General features: G+C 43.9%; 1 long non-coding RNA gene across 1 annotated transcript in view; it reads right to left on the reverse strand.

Moving 5' to 3' along the window:
* Positions 1-3,039: 3,039 nt before the first annotated feature.
* Positions 3,040-23,043, reverse strand: part of LOC146400450 (uncharacterized) — a 69,096-nt gene continuing 49,092 nt past the window's right edge. Inside the window, exons 2-3 of the long non-coding RNA XR_014813557.1 lie at positions 20,348-20,529; positions 3,040-3,275 (exon numbers count right to left, since the gene is read on the reverse strand). This is a non-coding gene — a long non-coding RNA (uncharacterized LOC146400450). The remainder of the gene's footprint in view (positions 3,276-20,347; positions 20,530-23,043) is intronic.

Consider the following 23,043-nt stretch of genomic DNA (forward strand, 5'->3'; position numbering starts at 1 on the left):
CCTCTCTTTGTATAGGAAACTGTTTCTGACTAGATCCCAACTTTTTTTTTTTTTTGTCTTTTTAGGGCCGCATATGCAGCATGTGGAAGTTCCCAGGCTAGGGGTCTAATCAGAAATGTAGCTGCCAGCCTATACCACAGCCACGGCAACGCCAAATCCGAGCCACAGTCTGCGACCTACATCACAGCTCATGGCAATGCTGGATCCTTAACCCACCGAGCGAGGCCAGGGATTGAACCTGCATTCTCATGGATACTAGTCAGGTTCCTTACCGAAGAGCCGCAACAGGAACTCCTAGATCCCAACTCTTAAACCAGATTTCCCTTTTTCTTTCTCTCCATGTCTCCAGCAACATACGCATAATACCAGGGCAATGGAACATTTACAGGTGTCTTCCTCTTGTTGACAGTGGGCTCTTTGAGGCAAACAACCATGCATTACTCCTTCGGGCTTTAAAGCCTGACCGCTTTGCTTGGTAGTGCAAATCACTGTGGCTGTTCTGTTCATATCTGCTGCAAAGATGGCAAGATGTAAGTTCATGCCTGGGAAGGCCTTTCAGAAAACAGGCAAGACCTGGATGATATCTCTATTTGGAGGCAACTAGAATATTTTAAACATGAGGTGTTCTCTTGTGGCACAGTGAGTGAAAGGATCCAGTGTTATCACTGCAGTGGCTCTAGTTACTGCTGGGGTACAGGTTTGATCCCTGGCTCAGGAACTTCCACACGCCATGGGTGAGGCCAAAAAGGAAAAGAAAAAAAGTCCCAAATTCTTAGTTTAAGGCTCTCGGTGCATGCAAGCCCTGAGCCAAACGCCCTTCCCCCGCTCCCTCTCTGCATTTCCTCTTTGGGTATCGTTGGGATAACTCAGATCATTTTAGCTCTGAGTACCCCGCATGCCTCAGTGACAAAGAATGTAACTCTGTCCCCTGACGGGAAAGAATGGCACATCTGTGTGCCAACCAGGAGATGGATGAATGGCAAGACAGACAATGGTAAAGCTGTGAGGTAGACTGTTTATACTGCAGGGGTCTGGGGCGGGGGGTGGGGGGGTGGTCCCTTCTTTTCTTCTGTTTCAAGGATTCCCCCCCAGGCTTGGCCATTCTCCCGCTGCACATTCCTCCTTCTTTTCATTCATTGTGTGACTAATTATTGAGGGCAAACATTTTACATCACGATTTAGCATCAACACAAAATTGTGTACACAGAGATGAAACAGATTAGCAGGATCTAAACTGTGTCCGTGTCCAATGGGCAGCACGCACGTCTGGGGCTTAAAGAACCTCCTGGAGACAATCGTGCAGCCTTCTTTTAAGAAAGGCTGCATCACCCACACTCTGGAGCGCATGGAAGATAACGTTGTGTGGAAAATCATAGATTTGAATGGCCCTGCCTGGGTAGAAAAGTACCTTAGAAAAGTCATATTCTGTACCTGAAGTTTTAAAAATATCTTACCACACATATTTCACTTATGATTGCCTTTTTGCATATGCACGAGAATTGTAGTTGATGAAAGTTTATTTCTAAATGAGGATTCTTTTCCTATGATTAAAGTAAAAATTCAAACCCTTGATCATAATTTAATTTGCTTTTTTTTCTTTTTTTAGTGGTACATAAATCCGTGGTGCTTTTGTTCATTTCTGAGGCAACAAAAAGTACCCCAAACCAGGCAGCTGAAATAACAGAGATTTGTTGGGTTTTGTTTGTTTGTTTTTTGTCTTTTTGCCTTTACTAGGACTGCTTCCCACGGCATATGGAGGTTCCCAGGCTAGGGGTCTAATCGGAGCTGTAGCCACCGGCCTACACCACAGCTCACAGCAACGCCAGATCCTTAACCCACTGAGCAAGGCCAGGGATCGAACCTGCAACCTCATGGTTCCTAGTCAGATTCGTTAACCACTGCGCCACGACGGGAACTCCTGAAATAACAGAGATTTATTTTCTCATTCTAGAAGCTGTTGAAGATCAAGGTATTGGAGTTCCCTCTGTGGTGCAGTCTGTTGAGAACCTGACTGCAGAGGCTCAGGTTCAATCCCTGGCCCAGCACTGTGGGTTAAGGATCCAGCATTGCTGCAGTTGTGGGTTGGTTGCAGCTTCATCTCAGATTCAATCCCTGACCCAGAAACTTCCATATTTGGCCATTAAAAAAAAAAAAAAATCAAGATGTTGGTGGGGCTGATTCCTCTGAGTTCTCTCTCCTTGGCTTGTAGATGGCCATCTCCACACTATACCAAGGTCTTCTTTCTGTATCTGTAGGTGTCCAGGTCCCTTTTCTTTTTTTTTTCTTTTTGTCTTTTTAGGGCTGCACCTGCGGCATATGAAAGTTCCCAGGCTTTGAATTGGAGCTGCAGCTGCCTGTCTACACCACAGCCACAGCAACATGGGATCTGGGCCATGTCTGTGACCTACTCCACAGCTCATGGCAACCCTGATCCTTAACCCACTGAGCAAGGCCAGGGATTGAACCTGCATCCTCATGCATACTAGCCAGGTTCGGTACCACTAAGCCAAAAGGGGAACTCCCAGGGAACTCCATATTGGATTTGGGTCCGTGCTGACGCCTTCATTTTAACGTAATTACCCCTCTAAAAACCTTATTTCCAAATACAGTTTATTTAAAGGTATAGGATGTTAAGTGTCAGTGATGAATTTTGGGAGAACACGATTCAGCCCGTAACACTGCTGAATGGCTTTTGGGTTCAGTGAGGTTGAGCCTAAACCTCAGAGGATTGTAATGACAGAAAATGAGCCCCTGCAGCACAGGAAGTACTATATGAGCCTTAGCTGTTTATTATTACCTACCTAGCAGGGGGGTTGAGAAAGCTAAACAAGATAGGCCTTGCAAAGTGCTTAGCATAGAACCTAGCATATAGGGAACACTCCGTCAATGCTGACTGCTCTCTCACTATTAATTTGGAAATATTTTCATGCCAGTAAAGAAAAGTTATTGGGACACAAAACAATCACCTTACGCTTTATATTTTATTTTATTTTATTTCATTTCATTTCATTTTATTTTATTTCATTTTATTTGTTTATGGCTGAACCCACGGCATATGGAAGTTCCCAGTCTAGGGGTCGAATTGGAGCTACAGTCTCGAACTACATCACAGCCACAGCAATGTGGGATGGGTGCTGCATCTGTGACTACACCATAGTTCACAGCAATGCCGGATCCTTAACCCACTGAGCAAGGCCAGGGATCGAACCTTCATCCTCATGGATACCAATCGGCTTCATTACCGCTGAGCCACGACAGGAACTCCTCACCGTATGCTTTAAAAATAGGAAATAATTTTTTAAAAAATCTGGAAACATGATGATGACATTGAAAACCCTAGTGCACAATTAAGAAAGCAAGAGTTGTTTAGCCATGACTTCAGGCATAATGCTTACAAGATTACTTTCATGTGCAAAATTGTTTTGTAATTACCTAATTGTCTGGCACCGGCTCAGGGACTATTTTTTAACCCCTTCATGTCTAGCCAAAGACATGTGACACATGGATGAAAAATGCATTAAGCTTTTATGGCAGAGCCTTGAGACCACCAGTAGCATCAAGAGATTAATAATTGGAGTAAGAAAGATAAATGCCTTTTATGAATAATTCAGCCTCTCATTAGAAATTAGATACTTGAGAGCCCCAATACTTGGGAGAGTAAACAGAAACTTGCCTTTAATGGGCTCTAATTTTAAATATGAGGAAGAGGCTGCCAGTTGTCACTTAAGCATAAAACACACTTGTGAATGAAAAGAAACTCCCTCAAAATAGGATCACTCAATTGAGTCAGGTTTGTTGTAAATAAAGAGATAAATGCATTTCCGATCTGGTTTAAGAACTGATTCTCTTTGTTATCCTGAACTAGATAATTAACTTTATAGATAAACATAGGAAGTTTTTGTTTTTTGTTTTTCCTTTCTTTTCAGGGCTGTCCCTGCAGCACATGGATGTTTCCAGGCTAGGGGTTGAATCAGAGCTGTAGCCACCGGCCTACGACACAGCCACTCTGGATCTGAGCCCCATCAGTGACATACACCACAGCTCAGGGCAACGCCAGATCCTTAATCCATTGAGCGAGTCCAGGGATTGAACCCACATCCTCATGGATACTAGTCGGGTTTGTTACCGCTAAGCCACGACAGAAACTCTGATAACCATAGGACGTTTTAAAGCCACATGCATATATTTCATTTCTAAACTAGACATTCCTCCACCAAGGCATATTCCTCTATTTCTAACATCCAGAGTTCTTCACTGAATCCACCTTATTAAGTGTCCCAACAAATTCTAGAGCTTTCCAGTATGGTCAACAAATAAACTCTGTGCCAACAAAAGAAAGGTAGTGACGGTGGTCCTAGGAAGAGCTGTGCATTTTACATCCGATCTTAGGTGTACAAAACTCCAACATTTGCCATCAAAGGCAAAGGAATGACTCAAAAATGATGAGCATGATGGAAATTTCCATTCAAGTAGGATTGAAGGGTTTTGTCAAGGAAAATACAGCCTGAGTCTGTAGGTTTTCATCTGTAAACATGGGAAATAGGTCTATGGCAGACAAAGCTGTGGGCTCACCAAGCCCATTTCATGTTCTTCCTGGGCACACAGCCCAGTGACATTTCCCAACCTCCTCTGCAGTTAGTGGGGCCACGTGATACAGTCTTGGTCAATGGAATGCATGAAACTTCCAGGCCTGGCCCTAAAACTCCCAGAGCCCGCCTCCACTCTCATCTGCCATCTGCCACCTGGAAGGTGACACAAACCTGGAGACCACAGTGCTCAGGGCAACCTGGAGAGAAGAGCACTGAATGTGGCCGAGCCACAGTCTAGAAGGAACCTGGATCCTGACTGACTGCAGAGAGCAAGCCTTCCCCAACACACCATTACTGGCCATATGTACTGTGACATGAGTAAGAAATACCGTTTTAGCCCCTGAGGTTGAGGGGTTATTTCTTATAGCAGCTATAGCTTTATTTACCGTGAATGCTACAGGTATGGACATTCCTGAAAGGAATCATACTAGGATCAATTTATGGATTGGCTTTTTTATTTATTCCACACATATTGGTTTCAAGTCCACCACACAAGAGTTACTCCGCTAGGTGCCAACTTAATGAAGCACTCTGATGACAGAATTTAAGACTCTGGCCTTTCCATTCGAAACAGGGATTTGACTTCAGGCTCTGTCACTTATCAGCTGTGTGACCTTGATCATAGTACTTAATTTCTCTGTGTCTAGTTGTCTCACCTGCAAGATGAAGAAATGATAATATCTACCTGAGAATTAAATGTACAGTATATGTCAAATACTTAAGCTCCTTATCTGGCATCTATCACTATAGAAATTGAATGTCATTGTGAACTCTGGACAAAGCTCCAATTTTCCAAGCTAAAAATAACGTGCATTGTTGTTAATAGTCGATTTTTTTTCTTTTTGTCTTTTTGCCTTTTATAGGGCCGCTTCCTGCGGCATATGGAAGTTCCCAGGCCAGGGGTCTAATCGGAGCTGTAGCCACTGGCCTACACCACAGCCACCGAAATGTGGAATTGGAGCCGCGTCTGCAACCTACATACACCACAGTTCACAGCAACGCCAGATCCTTAACCCACTGAGCAAGGCCAGGGATCGAACCCGCAACCTCATGGTTCCTAGTGGGATTCGTTAACCACTGCGCCACGATGGGAACTCCAACAGTCAATTTATAAGTGCATTCTTCTTGCGTAGTCATGAAGCCCAAATCCAGTGACGTCTCAAAGGGACTGAAGAAAAATGATTATCAAGGCAGATTCCCAGCACTTGCCTCGGTTTGGTCAAAGAGGCTTACCCTCTGGCAATGCATGCTGGGGAATCACATTTTTGTTGAGGAAGTGTGTAAAATTACTGGCAAGTTTATTTGCAGTTTTGGAAAAAGAAAGAAAATGGCAGTTATTTGCTTCCTTCCTTCAGAGAGCCTTAATCATATGTTTTCTCAGCACTCCGGGGCTTTTCCAATGGGGTGGGTCCATTAAATAAATATGTGTTCCTCTTTACTTTTTCAAAGCCGAATAATGCAAAGACTTGTTTATTTGGTATTTTTCTATTTGTTTTCACCGCTGAACCATGTCTGCCAGGAAGGCAGTTCCCTGAGAAGATTCTGTTTACCCAGTCCTACCCCAGTCAAGAGTTTTTTTTGGAAAAGAACATAAAAAATGCCATTTTAGAGGTAGGAGCAAATAGGCTGATATTCAGAGATGCCATTAACCTGGAGAAGGAGCACAAGAAAAAACAGCACAAAGCAAGACCAAAGTAAATTAAATAAACTGGCATTGTCGGACTCCAGACCCCCAAAAATATTTTTTAAAAAGCTTATACAGGAGGAGTTCTCGTCGTGGCGCAGTGGTTAACGAATCCGACTAGGAACCATGAGGTTGCGGGTTTGATCCCTGGCCTTGCTCAGTGGGTTAAAGGATCCTGCGTTGCCTTGAGCTGTGGTGTAGGTTGCAGACTCGGCTCGGATCCCATGTTGCTGTGGCTCTGGTGTAGGCCAGTGGCTACAGCTCTGATTGGACCCCTAGCCTGGGAACCTCCATATGCCGTGGGAGCGGCCCAAGAAATAGCAAAAAGACAAAATCAATCAATCAATCAATCAATCAATCAATCAAAAGCTTATAGGAGGAGCTCCTCAATGGCTCAGCGAGTTACCAACCTTACTAGTATCCATGAGGATGCAAGTTCCACCCCTGGCCTCCCTCAGTGGGTTAAGGATCTGGCGTTGCCGTGAGCTGTGGTGTAGGTCACAGATGTGGCTCAGATCTGGTGTTGCTGTGGCTGGGGTAGGGTAGCATCTGCAGTTCCGATGCAACCCCTGGATTGGGAGCTTCCAAATGCCATGGGTACAGCCCTAAAAAAGCAAAATAATAATAACAATAATTAAAAATAATAAAAAGCTTATATTATATATTTTTTCTAGGCCCACTGTCTTAGTTTCAATTATCAATAGTTAATGAACATGAACTGTTAGGATGTTAACAAAGAAACTAAAGAAAATGGGAGACCATAAGTGCCTCTCTTTAGGGGAGAAGCAGAATCCTAACCAGTGTGCAAATCACCCATCATTGCTTAGTCAATGCCCATGGGTTTTACCAAAAAGGAGAATTTGAGCAAAAATTCTAGGGCAAAGATACTAAAAATGAGAAGGCAGACGCTCCCTAAAAAGCAAGCCTGGCAAGGAGCTTCATCTATTTTCCATTACAAACTGATGGCACTGGGTTGTGCCAGACATCAAAAAAGGTCAACGTGAACTTTAAAAACCTCTATTTTATTTGCTCAGTAGTTTGCATGGCACAAGGGATAGAGCCATTTGTGCGAAAGGATCACAATTTCATGATTCTAGCCTGAAAAATTGGAGAATGATAGGAGCAGCCCCTTGGCCCCACCCCTTATGGGTTGGCCCCACCCCTTATGTGTTGGCCCCACCCCTTACGTGAGGAGAGGTAGCCAGAGATGAATTGTGGTGTTGCCAAAACTCAGCCTCTGCCTCTGTCCCAATAGAAACTCAGAGACAGAGTTTTGGGTGAAGGACAAAAAAAAATTTAGCTTTATTGCTTTGCCAGGCAAAGGAGGCCCCAGCAGGCTGAGGCCTTAAAGACTGTGCCCTCCTTTAGGAGAGACTAGGAAGTGGTTTTATGGTTTGGGAATAGAAAATAGGGCTGCAGATAAGGATCAGGCTAGATGCACACTTGCATTCTTCTGCAAAGTTGGTGTTTAGTGGCCCCTGCACTGGTTCTGGTGGTCTTCCTCTCTGGTTTTCATTTGTTGGGGGTTTTAGTTCTGCAGAAGGATTCAAAGATATTGTTACATATGTTCTTTGAAGGAGGACCCAGGACACTGTCCCAAGGCTGCACTATTGTCTCTTGACTGCTCCTCCCTGGTCTCTGCATCCCCTCCCTTCCCTGATTAGCTGCTGTTTGAACCTGCCCTTTGGAACTCAGGGAAGGTCATGGAGGCTGAAGTTTATTCCCTAAACACAAGAAATGGAGGACACAGAAAGGCTTGTGTGCTTAGGAGTCCTGCAGCGACCTGCTGGGTTTCATTTGGGACTGCTTGGGGGAAGTTTAGAACTGAATAAGACCTCAGGAAGGTTATACAGCAACAGGAAACCCCAGACCAAATCCTTGTCAAAAAGAACTTTCCAGGCGTGGAAGTAACTCCTTAATCAGACTGCTTAGCCAGACACTTGGCTGTTCCTGGGACTTGAATTCCAAGTTAGGAACTTAATAGCGGATCAATTCCATATTTTCCATAGATCCACTCAATTGAAATTTTACAATGACCCTGTGAGGCTGGGCAATTACTACCCCACTTTATAAATGAGGAAACAGTCTCGTGTTGGACTTCAAGTCCCCTTCAAAAAGCGAGAACTCAAACCCTCTTGCCAAAAAAAGAATAACCAGACCCTTATCATCACCCCACCAGTCTCATTGTATTTCCCCTTCCCCCACCTTGAGCAACCTGGTCTCCTATTTCATCCTGCTCCTACTAGGAAAGGTATATGGCCCACTCCTCACTCTGCTCCATAGGGGCCTTCTATGCCCCCAACCAACCAGCAAGTGTATCCTAAGACCCCTCTTTCCCCAGCCAATCAGCAGGTCAGCAGGTGTATCTGGTGACCTCTCTTCTCCCTAGGTTATAAAAACAGACATGACCACGTGCTCATTGTCGGCCCATCCCATTGCACTTGAAGCATCTCTTACCTCAATAAACTCTGCTTTCTCTCCACCTGGCCATGCTCAATACACTCTTCTTTCTTTTCACCGCAGTACGAGTCCAGAAACTTTTTTCTGACCCACAGGCACAAACCATGACATCAGAGAGTTTGGTTCACTACCCCAATGTCAGAGAGCTAGTAAGTGACATAGTAGGGATTCAAATTCAGGGAGCATGGCTCTAGAGTTTATTAACTTAACCGTTATTAACACGATTTCTCCAAAATCTGAAATCCTTAGGATAAGGAATAACCTCCAATGTTGGAAATGCAGGCTAATTGGTGGGGAGATAGTTTTGAGCATGTAGCCTTCTTAGCACCCTTCCCAGGAGTCCGTGGAGTCCTGTAAGACTGGTAGGTACTCCCGAGACTGCTCAGCATCAACAGTGTTTCCTAAGCCTCACAATACACCTTCCCTAGGATACCATTATCTGGGCAGATCAGGTACCACAGGAGGAAACAGCTCTCAGTCCCTTCAACCCAATAAGACTATTCACATTTTCCAAGATCCCTGATGATGAGTCTGAATAGAAAATCTGGTTTCTGATTAATAAGCATCCTTGCTTTTATGTTTCTACAGAAAGCACTTGCGCTAATAATATGATGCTTAATAATGAGATGTCTATCAAAGGAAGCGAAATGTCAATGGAGAAGCAATAATGTTGGACCAAGACTAAATGTCATGCTTTCTGAAGAGTCTTCACGCAAAAGGGTCCTGCCCAAAACACTGGTATTTTTAAAAGGTGCTACAAAGCAGATTTTTTCCCCCCTTTTTCATGGGTGGTTCCAGGGTGCTTTTCCATGTTTTAGGAAAGTCCTGGGCCTGGAAGTGCTCAAGCATCAGGCTGGCAGAGCATGGCAGAGTAGCACTGCTGCCAAGTTGAGGATAAATCTATTTGTCCCTCTGTTACCATTAGAACCTTCATCCCTACATTTAGAACCTGACATGTGCCAAACTGCCCAATTGTTCCTTGCCTGTCATTAAAGTGTGCAGCTAAACACTGGGTTTGAAATACATCATTGCAAACTGTCCAAACACAAACCCCAGTGTATTCAAGTGTCCCAGAGCCTCAGGGTACAGGATGAAAGTGATGTAAATTGGCCAAGACTCAAAATGCCATTTAAAATCATGAACACAATAAGTGGTGCCTGCTAAAAGCACTAGACTGACATGCATAAAGGCAGAAAGGCTTGAGTCCCATGTTTTCTGAGTCCCTGAGAGAGTCTGCCCCTCTTTGCCTGGCCTGTGTGGCTCATTCTGAAAGGACAGAAAACAAATTCTGTTTCAGAAGAAGTCTGGCCAGAGGTGTGTCTATGGACCACATCCTAGTGGTGCTGCCTTGGCCCAGCTCCCCACTTCTGAAAACTAAGCCAAGTCCAGTCAAATCAGTCAAGGGATGGAGGTGATAGAATGAGAGAGGACTAGAAAGGGTGTCTGGTTATTATAAAAAATAAAAATAGTCCTTTTGGTTTATCAATCTAATTTTCCCAGGGAACCTACAATGTTGAACTGTTGTGCACTATTACCTAGCCTATATGGTCAGGCTCTGTTAAGTTATGATACAGTAACAGCTCTGAAATCACAGTGGTTTACCCAACAAAGATTTACTTTCCATCATACCATCTGTTCATCCCAGTTCAGCCAGGAGTCTCCCTTCATGTTAGTCTTCAGGTTGATGGAACAGCCATCATCTTCAAGGCCATGAGTCAAATGCCAGAGGGACAAAAAGCCCTAGAGGTTCTCAGAGTGTCAGTTAAATGATTTGACCTGGAAATGACACCATCTCATTTCCTAAAAATTCATGGCACAGAACTAGTCACATGGTCCACCCAAAACACAAGAAGACCAGGATGTGTAATTCTGCATCTGCCATGAATGACACCCTAGGTCACAGCTCCAAGCAGCAAAGTTCAAACTCTTGACTCAAACTTGCCATACGTGGTAACTTTAATATAAAAGTAGAGCTCAACAGCCTTTGGCCCAACACAGCTGTAGAGTTGTTCCAGAAGACCTTCAAGGCAAGTCCTCTTGAAATTGACAATACTTATGACTTGAACCTAGCCAGAACCCAGACTGGGACTTGAACTGACATTGTTTGTTTGTTTAATTAGAATCATTCACCTGGTGTCCAGACATAATGAAGTTCAGGTTTTTTGTGTCTCAGCGCAGAAGGATTTCAGCAAGAGACAAATTGATAGGCAAGAAATAGATTTATGAAGATAGGATGTTTGTGAGAGATGCAAGCAGGCAGGCAGGAAAAGAAGCTCTTCCCTGAGGATTAGGGGGGCTACATTTTATCTAATCCAAGGGAAGTGGGCAGTGGGAAAAGGCCATGTCTTCATCTTTTGTCAAGTAGACATCAGGCTTACGTCATTAGCTCTTCCTTTGTATCCAGTAAGAGAGTATTTGACCCTATGAGGTCAAACTAGGCCTGTCATGGTTCTTATTTAAATCAGCAGAAGTGGGGCAACATAGGCTAAAATACATTGAATCATCTCAGGTTTCTGTGTAATGAGGGTCTCCTACTCTGTAATGTCATCTTTCCCTTAAATTCCTATCCTTGGTCCTAAGGATCATTATCTTGCTGAACTTGGATGCAGGCCTCATTTTATTTTTCACTGGTTGACCTGAGGCATATCTCATGCTTCTGTTTGTGGTTAAGCAAGCCTGCTTTGTTCTGATGGCTCTCTTGAGTGATTGTTTTTTTCGTTTGTTTATGTTTTTGTTTTCTGTCTTTTTAGAGCCATACCCATGGCACATGGAGGTTCCCAGGCTAGGGGTCAAATCAGAGCTGCAGCTGTCAGCCTATACCACATCCATGCGGGATCCGAGCCACATCTGCCACCTACACAGTTCACGGCAATGCCGGATCCTTAACCCACTGAGCGAGGCCAGGGATTGAATCCCTATCCTCATGGATACAAGTCCAGTTCGTTAACCACTGAGCCACGATGGGAATGCCATCTTGAGCGATTGTTAATTTACAGTGGTCTCCCAAAGCTCTCTAGGTTCCCCTCTCTATGGTCCCCTATTGGGACTTCCACAAGTACCTGTGTAACTATCCTACTCCATCCCTATCACTCTGGGATGTTCTAGATAGCCTACAACTCTAGATTTGGCTGGAATTCTTACTCCAGAAGATACCAGAATCCCTGACTTAGTCCCAGAATAATTGATTCCTCTTGCTTGTCTTTTTGGAGTCTTCCAGAATGAAGAGAATTCGGGAACAAGCCAAGTACTGCAGACCCTTTCTGGCCAAGGTGTCTTGCATTCTCGATGGGAGAGAAACAGCTCCCTGGAGCAGGGCCAGGGACCTGGGGAACTATTTTCTGCCATTGGTTCTGATCCAGAGTTCCTATGCAAGGTCTGTGTGATGACTGCAATAGCTGCAAACTGCTAGAGAATTTGCCATTCCCAGGTGTGCATGGCTATTTTTAGAATATATGCAGATCTTGTGATCTGTAAAATATACGTTCAATTAACAAGGGGCACTGAATTCATCCTATCGTTACCTGTTTTCTCAGTCAACAGCTCCTCAAAGCACATCCAACGTAATTTCAGGGAAGGCAGAGGAGAGAGCGTGGTCTGCCAGTTTTTTTGGATGATTTAAAGATATCAAGAGGTTCTTACAGTGCTAGAAGTTTCTGCTCCCCCAGGTAGGGTATTTTGTGAGGATTTTTTTTTTTTGGTGAAATTTCTGGACAAAGGAAAGCCATGGGTAAATATTTCTATAGTTGTTTTTGTCTTTGAAGAGAATTATCCCATTGAGGGTTCTGTGTAAACAAAACCCCTGCTTGCTGGCAGGTTCTTGCAGGTGGCATTTGGTCAAGCGGCACTGTAAGAAGCACTGCATCAACAATATAGAGCTGGAATAGAGGGAGCTGTACCCACACCCCCTCCAGTGTTCATTGTGATTGACTGAGTGCTTGTCATCACTTATTTCAGGTGGGTCAGAATATTCTGCCCACCATTCTAAATGGAGGGAAAGACAGGTGGACATCAGCATCATGGCAAAGTCCCAGCCCATGATATTCTGTCATGTTAGCACAAATGACAAACCCAATTGTCCGGCCACTTCCATCTGTGGGATGGCTGGTGGTGGTGCAGAGCAGGAAATCAGAACAACCTCTTTAAGTCCACCTTGTGCATATTCCTGGTCAGTGCTCCCTCTCTTCTCGGCACGATCTTTTGGACAGGCTGAAGGAGGCGTTACTGAGTCATATATGTCACCTGTATAGACATCCACCATCTCAGGAAACCTCCCTGCTTTTCATTTTCCCTGTGAAAGTGACCACAGCTCATCATATAGGCTTTGTAAATGAAACCAGTCACCATTTATAGGACCAAGGAAAGGCTCATCAGCAGAAGACAACCCTCTTGTTACCTGAGCTTGAGGGAGGCCCTCTGCTTTGAGGCATTTCTCAACTCTGCCCCCTAGAGGCAGGACATGCTGGTGAACTCAATTAAATCCTCCTGTTGGGGAAACATCAGTGGTAGGTGAACAACATGGGAGCCTGTCCTCCTATACTGGGCTGCTGCCATTGCTATTGAAAGCTCAGGCATACTCTGTTGTTGGGATTTCTGGTGACAAGAATGACCGCATAGCGAATAAGGCCAAGGAAGTGACTTCCTCTGTTACTCTGAGTCCCCAAGTATCTCTGTAATAAGTTCCTATGTGTTAGTACATGACACTCTTCCCTTGGTTTCTCTCTTTAGAGATCTGTCTACATTATTTATTTGTTTGAATGAATCCTTTTATCCTCTTGGTGCACAATGAGCAACAAATGAAATAGGAATTCCATCCTTAGGTCCTAGCCCTGTTTATTTACATGGCTTTCCAGCCAAAGACCCGAGTTGGTTGCCCTAAGTTTCCCTCCTGGGTCTAGAAGTCAGGGCTGGGAGGGAGATGAAGACTGGAGATGGGGCTGGCCTGTAACTGCCAGACATGAGAAAGTCCATGACACTATTCTGGACAAAGTCAAAACTTGGAACAAAGGTACAGTCCAAATACCAGCCCAGAGGTTCTGGCAAGCTCCAGCTCCCAAGGGAAGCATCTGCCACCTGGCCAAGCAATGGGAGCAGGAGGGCAGAGGAGAGACAGAACAGAGGGACATTAGCTGATTTCCCTGACTCACAGAGCCTGCCCCTCTTCCAGAGGCACCTTGAAAGCAGCCATAGGTGGAGAAGGAGCTGATAAAAGGAAGAATGTCTGAACTTCACTCTCCGTGTTTGGTGTCAACCCAAGAATTCCTTGGAGTCAAAAAATTGTTGGAGAGTAAAAGAGCCCTGGCAGCCAAGGGGACTGTGGCCAGCCCTCCACTCAGCTCATTGGGAGGTCTTCCAAGATTAGGATCATGGAGACCATCAGCCAGAACCTATCTCTGAATGACCTGGGGAAGTGGTGGGCACGTGCAGAAATAACGCGTTGCTGTGGCCCTGTTTGACAGCTCTGGAGTCAGACCTGGGGAAGTGAACAGGACAGCAGGAGCTAATGGTGTGAACCCAGATGAAAGAAAGACTTAGGAGAAGTTGAAGGTCAGCAGAGCATCTCCTACCAATGAAGCAGCTCCTTCTCCAACCCCCCATCCCAAAACATGGCTTTATTTTTTTCAGATTCTTTTCCCATGTAAGTTATCACAGAATGTTGAGCTCCCTGTGCTCTACAGCAGGTCCCCGTTGGCCAGTCATTCCATATACTGAAGCAGCAACTTGAAGGCTGTGGAGGAGTCTAGAGTGGAGCTCAAGAATCTTCATTACGGGAGTTCCTGTCATGGTGCAGTGGTTAACGAATCCGACTAGAAACCATGAGGTTGTGGGTTCGGTCCCTGGCCTTGCTCAGTGGGTTAAGGATCCGGCGTTGCGGTGAGCTGTGCTATAGGTCACAGACACAGCTTGGATCTAACGTTGCTGTGGCTCTGGCGTAGGCTGGCGGATACAGCTCCGATTAGACCCCTAGCCTGGGAACCTCCATATGCTGTGGGTGCGGCCCTCAAAAGACAAAAAAAGACTAAAAAAAAAAAAAAGAATCTTCATTATGAACAAAATCTCAAGATGATTTCAATGCAGGTGGCGCCATGAGTCACATTTCGGCAGGGGAGAGACTTTAGAGGACGGATGTGTGTGACATCCTATGGACACAGGAAATGCATTTCTCAGTCTCCAAATGTTTCGGTAAGATCTCTAGGAGACCACGGTTGGCTAAGTTGGAGAAAGTTGGAACTTGGGCAAACAACAGGCTGAGCTTGCGGGGCCAGCCAGCCTTCATGTAGAGAGACTTGGGTGTCCTTCCAGGCCTTGGTGTTCTCTTCCCAGGCACAAAGGCAGGACTGAAAGGAAGAGGGAGAAGTGTCTCGGGGGAGGGGGCAGGGAGACCCCTCAGAGTCCTGTCCTAATGGCATTGCATGCCAGCCACCTGAGAGAGTAGAGCCCTGCGCATGAGCTCAATCATCATCGACTGGAAACTTCTGTGTCCAGGATGTGTGCATACCTGTCAGCCCACACATTCCCAAGCAGACTTGCCTTTGGCCTTGCCGAATGTATCCTTGAAGTTAAGGTCAATGCCATCTTGGTATGAGGACCTGATTCTCTGCCTCAGGGTCTTGTCCTTATATTGCCACAAAGCCTGCCTCATGAGTTGTGACCTCACTGTTTCTGAAACTGGGGTTTGACTAAATTTTAGGAACTGTGAACATTTTTTCTTTGGGATTTAGTTTTCATGATCATCTAAAACAAACATTTTATCAGTTATAAAGATAACACTTTTCTTTCAGAGCAACAATTCCCATTTGAAAGTCTTCTTCCATAAAATAAAGCTTGATTTTTTTTAAGTTAGTGTTTCTCTCGCTGTGGTTTCCAGAAATATTAGGGGACCTCCAAATATAGTCTCTAGGAACTATATGCAGGATCTTTTCTTTTTCCTTTTAAAATTGAAAACCACAATGTCAGTGCATTGCAGTGGAACAGTAGTTTAAATATAGGATCTAGAAATGAAATTCTCCTTGGCTTTATAATGATGTTAGGTGGAAAATCTCCAAGGATGAACTTCATCGTGTGCCAATTCATTTGAATTCAATTCAGTTCAACAAGTACTTATTGAGCTGTGGTCCTGATGCTATGGCCAGCACCAGGGAAGCACTTAAGTTCCTGATGCTCTTGGGAGAGAATTATTGTCCAAGAAGCAATGGCAACATTTTCTCTCGAGGAGTCTGGAAGAGCTTCTCAGAAGGATGAATTCACCAGGATGACTGGCAGAGAGGATGAGAGAAAGAGATGAATACCGGAAACAGCATGAACAGAGACATGGCCAGCAGCTTAACGTGACACAGAATTTGAGGGTAGATGGCATGAGAAAGTGGGTAAAAAGCAAGGACCTGTGTACCATGCTAAGGACCTTGGGCTCACTGGCATAAGAATATGGCAACTCCTCTGGGTTGTAACAGCTTTCTGGGATCTCTCTCTGTGTGCCTTGATTACTCTGTCCTGTCTGGAAAGTTTGAATTCTCTCAACGGCCATGTTTTATTGGTCTTATATTTATTATATATTACATATTTATTATATATTGCAATATATTTCATATATAATAGTATATATAATATATTATACTATTGTCCTAGCAATGGCACCAGAATTTCAATTGGAGAAAGCAATGAATGTCTTTGTTGGAAAAGGCATTGTGCTCATAAAGCCTTGGAGTGAACCCTCAACACCTGAAAATTTGTGATTTTTTAAATCAGAAGAGGGGAAATTCTTTTGCATAATCGGGGAGAAAGAATTTGGGGTTTTAGTGTAGGTCTCAGTCCAAAAATGAGTTGCCAAGAAGGGAAGAAAGAAGGCCAAAGGTTACAGTGTAAGGATATCTCCCAGCTTGACTAATCTGGAGGAAAGTCTTTAAAATCTACAAATGCTGTATGCAAATGGTGCTTTGTGGTGAGATATTGAGGACAGGCTTGAATTTCAGGGCCAACTCGAACTGGGCTGGGGTTGGAAGTTGCACAGCAGAATGTGTTGTGGAGCCTGAGGTGCCCTAAATACAAAAGCGACTGGGAACGTGAAGCCATCTTGGAAAGGGCTCTGCATTCCCCAGGCAGTGGTTCTGAACTAGATTTGAGGGCTACACTGGTTAACTTATGTGTCAACTTGTTTAGGCTATGGTGCCCCCAGTTATTTGGTCAAAAATCAGACTAGATATCATGTGATTAGTATTTGCAATCAGTAGACTTTTTTTGTTTTTGCTTTTGCTTTTCAGGACCACACTCTCGTCATACAGAAGTTCCCAGACTAGGGGTCCAGTAAGAGCTACAGCTGCCAGCCTACACCACAGCCACGGCAACGCAGGATCTGAGCTGCATCTGCAAACTATGCCATAGCTCATGGCAATGCCAGATCCTTAACCCACTGAGCAAGGCCAGGGATCGAACCTGCAACCTCATGTTTACTAGTTGGATTCATTTCCACTGTGCCAAAATGGGAACTCCTGCAATCAGTAGACTTTGAGTAAGGCAGGTTACTCTCAATAATGTGTCTGGGCCTCATACAATCAGCTGAGGGCTTAGGAGCAAAGATTGAAATTTCCAAAGAAGAAGCAATTTTTCTTCAAGGCTGCAACTTGGAAACCATGCCTGAGTTTCCCATCTGCTGGCCAGCCCTGCAGATTTTGGACTCAGGACTCCAACATTAATTCTTCCCTGAATTTCTAAACAGCCAGCTTGCCTTATGGATTTCAGATTTGCCAGCCCCCACAATCACATAAGCCAATTCCCTAAAATCTCTCACTCTTTGGATAGATGTATAATATGTATATATATATATATATATATATATATATATATATATAGAGAGAGAGAGAGAGAGAGAGAGAGAGAGAGAGAGAAAGAGAGAGAGAGAGAGAGAAGAGAGCTAGAGATATTAATTCTATTTCTCTGCAGACCCCTGAATAATACAAGGGACGAGGAGACCCCCAACTACCTGGGTGGCACAGCTCTACAGAAGGCAAGGTACATATTTCCAGATCCTGGGCAGGAAAAAAGCCTTTTCTCACAATTTGAGAAAATGCCCCAAAGATTCAAACATATTTCTTCCTTGGCTTTCAGGATGCTCAGTAAGTGCTCGGTGGCACACATTGCTAGATTTGGACCCAACAGCCATCTCCCTTATTCCTTCCTTACTGAAAGAACCCTAATTTTGTCTTGATCAGCAAAGCCTAGCTGAAATCCTAGATTTCCCAGCCTCCTTTGCAGTTAGAAACAGACATGTGACACAGTTACAGCCAATAAGACTTAAAGAAGCCACTGTGTTTGGCTCTTGAAAAGCTTGGCAAGGGTTAGATTTGGCTGGTGTGGTCCTTCATTGATTTGTCCTTTCCTTGTTCCCATTTTTTCCTGTCTGGAACATAGAGACAAAGCCTCACACATTAGCCATCTTGTAATTATGAAGACGAAAGCCGCTAAGAACAGTGGAGCAGGGAGGTAGATGAACTCTAGGCAGCCAAAGACACCCACAATTAGCTGCATTAGCCCTGGATGACCTACCTCTAGACTTTTTTTTTTTTCTTTTTAGAGCTACCCCCGCAGCATATGGAAGTTCCCAGGCTAGGGGTCCAACTGGAGCTGCTGCAACTGCTGGCCTATGCCACAGCCACAGCAACACCAGATCCAAGCTGCATCTGCAACCTATACCACAACTCATGGCAACACCAGATCCTTAACCCCCTGAGCGAGGCCAGGGATTGAACACTCATCTTCATGGATAGTAGTCATGTTCTTTACGCACTGAGTCACAGCAGGAACTCCTAGACTTTAAAAAATTTTTTCTATTTATTTTTGCTTTTTAGGGCCACACCTGTGGCATATGGATGTTCCCAGGCCAGAGGGCGGAATCAGAGCTACAGCTATCAGCTGACACCACAGCTCATGGCAACACTCAATCCCTGACCCACTGAGTGAGGCTGGGGCTCAAACCCGCATCCTCATGGATACTAGTTGGATTTGTTTCCATTGTGCCACAACTGGAACTCCTAGACTTCTTAATAGAAGAGAAAAATAAACCTCTTCCTTATTTATTTCAATCTGGCCAAATTTCCTGCCACTTGCAGCTGAATTCACCTCTGAATGAGACTGCTGCAGTCTCAGTCACTGATGGATTAAGCAATGACAGATAGCCACTAAGAAAAAGATGAGCGGGGGGTCCAGAAACCTAACTTCTTCCATAGACATTTTCCAATTAACCAATTAGCTGAGCTTAAATGATCACATCATCTCATCATCACCTTGAACAGAACCCTTGGAGATGTAAGTTTCTGTGGGTTGAGACTTAATGGGACTTAATTCTTATTAAGTGATTAGGGACTAGGAACACAAGGATGAATAAGACATGGTTCTTGCATTTCAAAAGCCCCCAAAGTGAGTAGACAGAATTGTGAACAGATAAAGAACCAAATTTGTAGAGGTCCCGTTATAAATCAGTAAGATCAGAACCCAACATAGTGTCCATGGGGATGTGGGTTTGATCCCTGGCCTCACTCAGTTGGTTAAGAATCAGGTGTTGCCAAAAGCTGCAGTGTAGTTCGAAGATGAGGCTTGCATCTGGCATTGCTATGGCTGTGGCATAGGCCAGTAGCTGCAGCTCTGACTTGACCCTTAGCCCAGGAACTTCCATATGCTACAGATGTGGCCTAAAAAAAAAAAAAAAAAAAAAAAAAAAAAAAAAAAAAAAAAAGAACCAAATTTGTAAGGCATATGGAAGGCATGAATCATGGGGAGTGCCCAGAAAATAAGGAATGACTCCATAGTGAAGGAGTTGTTTGAGCTGGACATTGAATTATTTTTTCATTTCATTTCATTTGCTTTTTAGGGCCACAGATGCGGCACATGAAACTTCCCAGGCTAGGGGTCAAATAGGATCTATAGCTACCAGCCTACACCACAGCCATAACAACGCAGGATCTGAGCTTCGTCCGCAACCTACACCACAGCTCAAGGCAATGCCTGAGCCTGAGAGAGGCCAGGGATCATACCCATGTTCTCATGAATACTAGTTGGGTTCATTTCTGCTGCACCACAATGGGAGTTCCTGGGCATTGAAGTTTAAATAGGAGTTTCACAGTTAGAGGAAGAGAAAGGCCATTTCCATTTCCTACATCCCCGTGTCTGGAAACACAAATATTAAAGGCAACATGGCTCATTCAGATATCAAAGGAGGTTTCTTTGAGGAAGTTTCCTTTGGGCCAAGATGTGGGTGAAACAGACTTGATGAGGAAGGAAGAGAATTCAGAGGGAGCCACAGATGCAGAAGCCCTGCGCAAGGTGGGGTACAAAAGTCAAAGTGTGATTGAAATAGAACTCAGATCATAAGGTAAAGAGTGGTTTGAGAAGAGGTTGGGAAATATTTAGGGAGTCAGGACGATTTTTCTTTTTCTTCTTTTTCCTAAAAGCGATGAGAAATGATTGAAATATTTTATGCAGAGGGATCATGTGACCGTCTTAACTACTGGCAATCTGTTGAAGCACTTAGACCAGAGAACTCTAGTTTTTCCCAGGAGGCCTGGGATTCTGAGTTCCCATTACAACCATTCAAAAGCCAAGCTGTAGGCTCATTGAAGAGACTCACCATAGGTATCAGAATACTTTGCCATCTCCAGTCGTCCTGTAATTCTTCTTCTCCACAAAGACAGATGCACTGGCAAACTTAAATAACTGCCAGGTCTAATTATGAACAGCCATTGTTGTTTAGACTTGCAATGGGAGCCCTTTCCACTCCGGAGGCTGCCCTGTCAGTCTCTGAATGGCATCCTAGGAAACCAAGCGTTAGACAAAGCACAGGCCAAAGATGCAAATAATAGCAGGAGGTAATGATATCTAAACACAATACAATCTCCAAAAAGCAGGACCTGAAGCCCAGCAGATGCCACTGTACCGACGGCTGCATGCATGTTATTCATATCGTACTGAATATGTCATTTGCCGCAGTGTGGATGGCAAGATGTGACCTGAATTTCCAAGCGTGTCACTCATACCATCAGCCATTAGCTTGGAGCAAGGCGAGAATTTAAGCATGTCAAGCAGGGCTTGCATATTCAGGGTTTTAGGTAAGGAAGATGCCTTGGATTTTGGCCCAGCTGAGAAGGAGTTGCCTTTCTTTTTTCATTAATATTGTCTTCCTTATAAGAACATACTGATGCAAACATACTCATCCATATGCAAGACACACAGAAAATCCTTAGTTTTTTTCTGGTGAGAATCTCTTAAGAAGTGAAACTCTCAGAAGCATATTTTATCTGGAGGGTTAAAGGGAAGAAGGCAAGGACTGAGAAATACTGCAGCAGACATGTCCTGATTCTTCTGGAATCTCAGATTTTTCTCCGGGGAAAGAAGACCTAATGTCAGATGAAAAAACATGGGGAAAAAAAAATGAAGTTACAGCTCTGCCTTAAATTGCAAGCAGCTCTTTCAGGAATGCTTCTCTGTACTTTTGCTAAGAGATTGGGGCAACCAGGTTCTTTTCCAGAAAGCTGCCTGGGATATGGGTGTGGATTTTGAAAGCAAACAAAATCTGTTTTATCTTCAAACTTGAAAAGGCTACAAATCCTATATTCCCAACTCTTCGTATTCAAACTGCTTACCTGGACTTTGCTTGGCCCTGGGGCAAACAGGCCTCTTGAAGACCAAGGCTAGATTTGTGACACGAAGACGTGAGCACTGTGAACAGCTTAAATGCAGTGAATGGACATATCTTTTTTTAAAGAACTTATTTTTAAAACAGAGCGAACTCACAGATTTCGAAACCAATGTTATGGTCACCATAGGTGAAACAGTTGTGAGGAGGGAAGAATTGGGAGAGTGTGAATAACATATACACATTACTATATAAAATACGTGATTTTTAAGAACCTAGTGTGCGGCACAGGAAAATTTACTCAATAGTTTGTAATAAACTATATGGGAAAAAAGAATGGATATATGGATATGTATAACTGATTCCCTTTGCTGTACACCTGAAACGAATACAACATTGTAAGTCAACCATACTTGAATGAAACTTTTAATAAATAAAAATTCAGTCTTGTCATCCAATCAAAAGATAAACAGGCTTTTCTGGACAACACTGAGAAGTGGTGAATATGTGATTTCCCTCCTCAACAACCTACCCCAATTGGAAGACCCATCTTCTCTCTACCCTCCCCATTCGAAGCATCCTTGTGCTCTTTCTCATTCTCCTTACTCTCATCAAAACATTTTCTTAAATGCTTTTGCCCAATGAAAGCATTTTGGGATTAAGAAAATACCCTCTCAGGGTGTGGAGAAAAGAGAACCCTCCTATATTGTTGGTGGGAATGTAAGTTGGTGTGCACACTAGAGCAGTATGGAGTTTCCTCAAAAAACTAAGGTAGAGATGCTATATGATCCAGAAATCCCATTCCTGAGCATATATCCAGAAAAATACTATTATTGAAAAAGATATATTCACTCCTGTGTTCATAGCAGCACTATTCACAATAGCCAAGACAAAGAAACAACCTAAATGTCCATTGATAGATGAAGGGTAAAGAAGATGTGGTATATATATACAATAGAATATTGCTCAGCCATAAAATGAATGAAATAATGCCATTTGCAGTAACATGAATGGACTTAGAGATGATCAAACTAAATGAAGTAAGTCAAACAGAGAAGGACAAATACCATATGATATCACTTATATGTGGAATCTAAAATATGACTCAGGAGCTCCCACTGTGGCCCAGTGTGTTAAGAATCCAAGTGTCTTGGGTTGCTACAGATGTGTGGGTTAGATCCCTGGCCCAGCACAGTAGATTAAAGGATATGGCATAGCCATGGCTTCAGCCTAGGTCTCAGGTGTGGCTTGGATTCAGTCCCTGGCCTAAGGACTTCCATAGGCTGTGGATAAAGCCATAAAAATTAAAAATAAATAAGTAAATAACATATGACACAAATCTATCTACAGAGAACAGAGAACAGACTTATGGAAAAGAAGTCTTGTGGTTGCCAAGGTGGGGCTGTGGGGGAGAGAGGTATTGGGAGTTTGGAATTAGCAAATGCAAACTATTGTATATATAGAATGGATAGGTCCTACTATATAGCACAGGGGACTATATTCAATATACTGTGAGGAGTTCCCGTAGTGGTTCAGCAGAAATAAATCTGACTAGCATCCATGAGGACGCAGGTTCTATCCCCGGCCTCCGACGCAGGTTCTATCCCCGGCCTCACTCAGTGGGTTAAGGATCCGGCATTGTCATGATCTATGGTGTAGGTGGCAGATGTGGCTCAGATCCCGCATTGCTG

Source organism: Sus scrofa, chromosome 8 (genome assembly GCF_054392235.1).
Source record: "Sus scrofa isolate SSC_HxYL_T2T_F1_AM1 chromosome 8, Sscrofa_HxYL_maternal_Yorkshire_Landrace_v2.0, whole genome shotgun sequence".
NCBI classification, from domain to species: domain Eukaryota; kingdom Metazoa; phylum Chordata; class Mammalia; order Artiodactyla; family Suidae; genus Sus; species Sus scrofa.